Source organism: Poecilia latipinna, unplaced genomic scaffold (assembly GCF_001443285.1).
Source record: "Poecilia latipinna isolate Pla-1442-1.1 unplaced genomic scaffold, P_latipinna-1.0 Scaffold1839, whole genome shotgun sequence".
Classification (NCBI taxonomy): Eukaryota; Metazoa; Chordata; class Actinopteri; order Cyprinodontiformes; family Poeciliidae; genus Poecilia; species Poecilia latipinna.
In genome coordinates, this window is record NW_015114455.1 from 66,040 (window position 1) to 72,172 (window position 6,133).

The window sequence follows — 6,133 nt, forward strand, 5'->3', positions numbered from 1 at the left end:
TCCATTTTCCGGCATCTTTTTCTTTTTCCTTGTGGAAAAATAACTTTCAAGGTGATCCTTAATTTTTTTTTTTTTTTTTTTTTTTTTTTTTTTTTTTTTGTGAATACATGGAAACGGAGCGTCCAGCGGTTGCATGCTTAGGGCTGGGCGATCAAGAGGCTGCTATTTTTGGATACGAACATGGAAAACAAATCCAAACAGGAGCACTTTGAGGGAAACAGATCTTAGCCGAAGAGAGCGCTGAAAGAAAGGGCCGTCAGAGAACAATGAACGATTTCCCACGGTGAAAGTTACTGATTGATGTTGGGGTGAAACAAAACAGACAAACTGATTTCCTAATGTAATGCAGCCTCAATTTAAACTAGTTTGTCTGATTACACAATCACAACAGAGTGAAACCTAAGGTCGAAATTTGATTTCTATTTACAACATTTCTTTTTTTAATAATGGCACGTCATTCTGTTTGCTGTCACACTTTTGAAGAAAAACAGCAAACAAAAAACAAATGTACTGCTATCTTACAATCTGAGTAGAGATGCACTAATCAGGCTTTTTTATTTTATTTTAAAAAACAACAACTAGAAAACAAGATTATAACCTTTTATGCATCAAAGCACATGTCTTTATATGTATCTACAATTTAATAAACTAAAATGGTAAAAATGGTGAGAGGTGTTAGTTTTAATGCATTTAATGAATTGGTAAGTATACAGTGTTAAACTTGCATGCCACCAGGGCCGGATTTAGAAGAATAAGGGCTCGTGGGCTGAAGCCTGTTTTGGTGCCATAATTCCAGAAAAAATAAATAAAAATATTTTACTCATGCAAATCACATAGCATTAATAGGTAGGCCTGTACATTTGATTGATTGGTTTAAAATGTCCAGTAAATGTCTTCATGTTGGGCTTGAAAATATGATAAACTTAAAATATTTGAGTCAAGTTTAAATTTATAAAAATCCAACACTAAAAAACAAACATCACATGTGAAATAAGCATATGACTTTGTAAAACATACACAGCATACACACTTATTTTTGGGAGCCCCTCTTTCCTCCAAAAATCTTGGTGCCCTGAGCTACTGCCCTTGTAAGCCTTTTCTAAAGTCTGGTTTATCACATCACCAATTCAACTTAATTTCCCTTTGGGATTAATAAATTACATTTGTATTTGAATTCCATTGAAAGACGGTCGACTCTAATCTGTGGCTGCTTGATTGTTTCACCTCTGAACAAATGTACAGCTTGTACAAAGGAGCTAAAATAGATAATTCACTTATTATAAAGGAAAGCATAACATAGCTCAGTATGAATTAATGGCCATTATCTTGCCCTAAGTAGTGCATAACAGGTAAGGCTTTCTGGTGACTTGAATCAGTGAGACTGTGTGTGCGTGTGCGTATTAAAAGAAGACAATGTCCTGGATTCATTGTTTAAAAAAAACAACAAAAAAACAGAGGTGAAACAAGAGACAACTCAGTCAGCTTCTTTGGGAAGAACACTCAAACAGTGAATCTCCCTGCATGACAGTGTTTTTATCTCTCCTGCGAAACAAATGTTTCCACAGATTTAACACAAAAGAAACAGTGGCAGCATTTCCAATTAATACTGCGGCACAGAGTAAGTGTAAGGACAGCCTCCTGTCCCAGTTCCATCCCATTTATTACATATCTGACAGAGCAGAAAGACTCGCTGCACATCTAGGTATCCACTGAGACCGCATCAATAATTTAAAGGTTCAAAGCAGCGGCGGCAGCGCACAGTGCAGGTGCGCGTGCACGTGAACCCGAAGACCGACTGTCAATAAATTCATGTTCTGACGACGTTACACTGTTACATTACTTAGAATTACTTCTTCTTTCTTTCTTTTTTTCCCTTTCGCGTTCCCTGCAGGAATGTTGCGCGCATGTCACACTGGGTTTGCACTGAAGCAGCGCAGGGGTCGTTTCCTGTTTGGCATAATAACAGTCATTAGGCAGCTGACCTCCTGACCTTTTCGCCGAGGAACACGCACACACACTCACACACACTCGCACACACTGGGTTCATGTCAGCTACAATGACAACAGTGTTCCCCGCTTTCTGTACGCCACAAACACTGCTGTGCCACAGGCTCCATTTAAAACTGGGCACATTTCCAAAAAGACGGCTCCACAGCACCACAGTCATAAACTTCTTGAAACAAGAGGTGGAAGTTTCTCTAAAGTTCATATGTTTATTTTAATCATAAAAATTGTACAATTGCCAATAATTACCAATTAATTGCCCATAAATCATATTCACTTTAGCTACATAATTATCATTAAAACGATTAGGCAACTATGGGTTGAACAAATTACAAACTGTAACACTGAGGAATACAAGCGCATTACGCTTGTATTCCTATATATTTTTTTGTAGTTACTTACCATAAAGTAAAGATGAGCATGCTAGTGAAGAAGCTCTGAGACTGTCACGAAGTTACAGCTCTCGGCTACCGTCGGGCCAGCTGAGCATTTTGTTCTGTTTATGTGAAGCTGCACAGTAGTACTAGTGAGAATATGAGAGGACTGGCTGGGAGCAGCCAAAGACACAGGCTGTGTCAAGATAGTTCACCGTTCTGAAACCGCCTGGAATCTCGCACCTGCGCACAACTGCCCAGATCGTTAGCTATGCTAACAGCAACATTACCGCTTTCTGTGAATCACGACTAAACGATAAAATATTGTTAGACCTCAAAAACATTTTGACAGTTTAATCTTAATGTTAGACTTTAGCTCCAGCTAAAGAATACCGAAACCTTTACATTTTTCTAAATTACATTTATCGCAAAGCCAGGTTAAGCGAAGCAGGAAGCGCCGCGCAGAGCCTCCTCTTGTTTGGGACATGTCCTTCTGTGTGTCTTATCCGTCTGTCCTGACGCAGGCTGTGACACACGCAGAGGCGGTAGACACTCATGACTCTCGGTGCTGCCCACAGATTCCTGTCTGTTGTGTTCACACTGGAGCAGTTTGCACCAGTAATGACGAGCTAGTAAATAAAGAACCTTTAACCCTCCAGCTGGTGACTGGGAAAACAGCCCAGGGTTTTTACTCACCTCCTCTGTTTGCTTGCTCCCTTTAATTTAAAGTGAAAAAGAGGCTCACTGATATTTAGAGGATGTTGATAAATTTGTAGTAACGATTGTGAGTGAAATATAGCAATTTAATTAGATTGAGAACAGCGTTTTATCTGTCCAAAAGGATTTTAACGGGATGGTTACTGATATTCTTGGGTGATACACAATAGCTAGAAAGTGTTTCAGGATTTTTTAGTTTTTTTTGGTAAAATTTCAATGACAGCTCTTCAAAATCATAAGTGAAACATAAAAAGTTTTATATTCATCATAACTTTGAACAATATCATTCATGTTTGCAACCACCTATCAGACCCAATAAATTAGATTGACTAAAAAGTCAACTTATTTCAAGAAGTTTATCCCTAATTGAAACATACAAATGGAACCCCATATAATTGCACACAGATGGATGCTTGAAAGCTTTTATTTCTGTTATGATGTTATGCTGTTTTTTACAGCTAAAAAAAAACATTACATTTAAAATTTAAATTGGTCGGATAACATTTAAAATTGATGTAATCCAACCATTAAAACAAATATTTTAAAAACAGAAATGTGGGCTTAACATAAGTTTAATACCTGTTCAAAGGCTGAAATTTTGTATATCATATTCTAGTTTACTGAATATGACTGTATATGCTGTATGTACCCAAAACCCACGGACTGGATATGCTTTTTTTGCATCCACATTTAACTTAATATCCCAAGCAATCTGAGTAACACTGTTGAATCGTTTGTTGAAAAAGGCAAAGAGCTTGACACAACTTCAACTTCTGTCTTTGTCTCAGTGATAATCCACATGAGACAGGACTCTCATGTCATCTTCAATCGACTGATCTATATTTATGCAGCACTTTATCCACCCAAAGTGACCAATGTGCACTAGGTATAAGTTAAACATGGCCAGACAGACAAAAAATAAGAAACTGAAGATCTACTGATAGTTGAGTGGCAAGACGAAAGCCATTGTTAGAAGAAAGCAATAAGATTTTACTTAAATGTTATCATTTATGGGGCTCAGAAAATACGTGAATTATTGGTAAAGAAGTCCAGTTTGTTTATTATTCCCTTAGGGGACATGTCCGAAGCCCTCCAAACCTGTCATGAATCTGGTGATTAAGCACTTGTTTCTGGTGACACACTCTCCCTGGTATTGGTGCTGGTTTTTTGAAACATGATTCCTCTAACGCCGCCGTTCCAAAAACTCCAGGAAGTCTCCTTCGGCGAAGAGGCGCTGCAGATGGAAACACGGATTATGGATGTTGGTGTAAATCCGCAGAATCTTTTTGCTCAAAGAAATCCTATTTTCAGATTTTCGTGTTATGCTTTATAAACAAATGCCAACGTGACTGAAGTTTATTTATGCACATGACAGTGCCAGGGGGAGAAATTTCAGTGCAAACACACACCAAAAAAAAAAAAGAGAAAAAAAGAAAAAACTAGTGAGTGGAGAAAATTAAAGGATTAACATTCCAGTGAATCTGCTTTTAAAGATAATCACAGGCTACTCTGCAGAAAGAAAAATGAAGCTGAGCTCTCGAGAAGACAGACACAGAGTGCATCAGATAAACAGATGGGTAGACAGATGAAGGGAAAGACTAAAACACCAAATGAGCCTGTGGTTTGACCTCCACGTCGATACGCCTCACTCCGACAAGTTGAATAAAAAGAAATTGCTCTGGGCGCCTAAGTATCTGTTAGTCCAAATACTCTGACCAGAGGTTGGACAGACAGCCTGCTGACCTCAGCTCTCCGTGTAAGTGTGTTACAAGAGAGTGACCCACTTTAGATGGGATCACTACAGTGCTCTGCACTCGCTTCGCTCCGCTGTCAGCGACCTGCACGAGGAGTAAACACCAGGGAGAGAGACAGAAGGAGGATCAGTACAGTGAAACAGCACAAACAGGTAGCAGCACGCGGTGGACTTTTAGCAACACCGCAGCTAATCCACGCCGTGCATCTTGGTGCGACTCACTCATAGCACATGATCAAAAGAGTTCTGTTAGGCTTTGAGGCTATTTATAGGACAATTGCACTGCCTGGACCAAAAATACATCTGTGCAATACAGTTGGAGTTTCCTGTTGCCCAAGCAGCCTGTCACACTGTGACTTGCATGTGTCCTAATGTGTCAGGAAGGGGGGTGAAGTGGGGGTGGATCCTTTTTTTAGCCTGCGCTCTTACAGCGCAAAGAGAACAGAAACGAGTCATGGTGGAAAATTAATGGGTTGCTTCAGACTGAATGGAGTTAGACCAGCAGTGGCATATGTACAGTGACTGTTTTGCTTATCAACTATATTAGCGTAACAACGAAAGTGTCAACTGATCCAGACTCCTGACCAGATTTCTTAACATGTCTGTCAGTGATGTCACTGCTGCTTTTTCGTGGTTGTTCGTACATCCTTTAAAAGTCTTAAATTCATGCATCTAAAATTAAGGACTTAAAATATCATAAATTTATTTTAAAAATGGAATATGGTATTAATTACATTAATCACAGGTTGCAGCAAGGCTATTAACCTTGTATGTGTATTTTTTTTTTCTTTTCTCACAAACAGACATCTTCATTGTGTTCTGTGACTGGAGGCAGTTGAGGTTATAAACACAATAAAAAGAAGAATAAATAAGTAAATAAGTAAGTAAATAAATCTTTATTATATCTATGGTAAAGGCTACTGGTAACTAGCTGCTAATACACCCTTGCTAGCTAGCCTATCTGCGTCTGTCATGGGTAATTGCAAATTTATCGGCAATTGACCGGACAACACTACCCAGACTAGGTTAGGTGCATTCTGGGTAAAAAAATAAATAAAATAAAATAAAACTTTTAAGCTTGACACTACGAAGGGTTTTGCTGCGCTAGATTGTAAAACGGCAGCATTTTACAATCTAGCACAATCTGTGCCTTAAATTTCATTCAAGGCACAGTGCAAGTGGCTGTGTCTGTAAGATAATAATTTCAAAAAGAAGTTTCATTCAAGTTGCCACTGAAAGTTGCCAACTTTGACTTGCTAAAACTTGCAGATACCCTGTGTTTCTC

The 6,133-nt window shown here is 38.7% G+C and overlaps 1 protein-coding gene across 1 annotated transcript in view; it reads right to left on the reverse strand.

Annotated features, from left to right (window-relative positions):
- LOC106934652 (cysteine/serine-rich nuclear protein 1) overlaps nucleotides 1-2,574 on the reverse strand; it is a 13,287-nt gene extending 10,713 nt beyond the window's left edge. The window contains exon 1 of the mRNA XM_015014687.1: nucleotides 2,407-2,574. The gene's annotated coding sequence lies outside the window, so the exon portion shown is untranslated. The remainder of the gene's footprint in view (nucleotides 1-2,406) is intronic.
- Nucleotides 2,575-6,133: the final 3,559 nt, after the last annotated feature.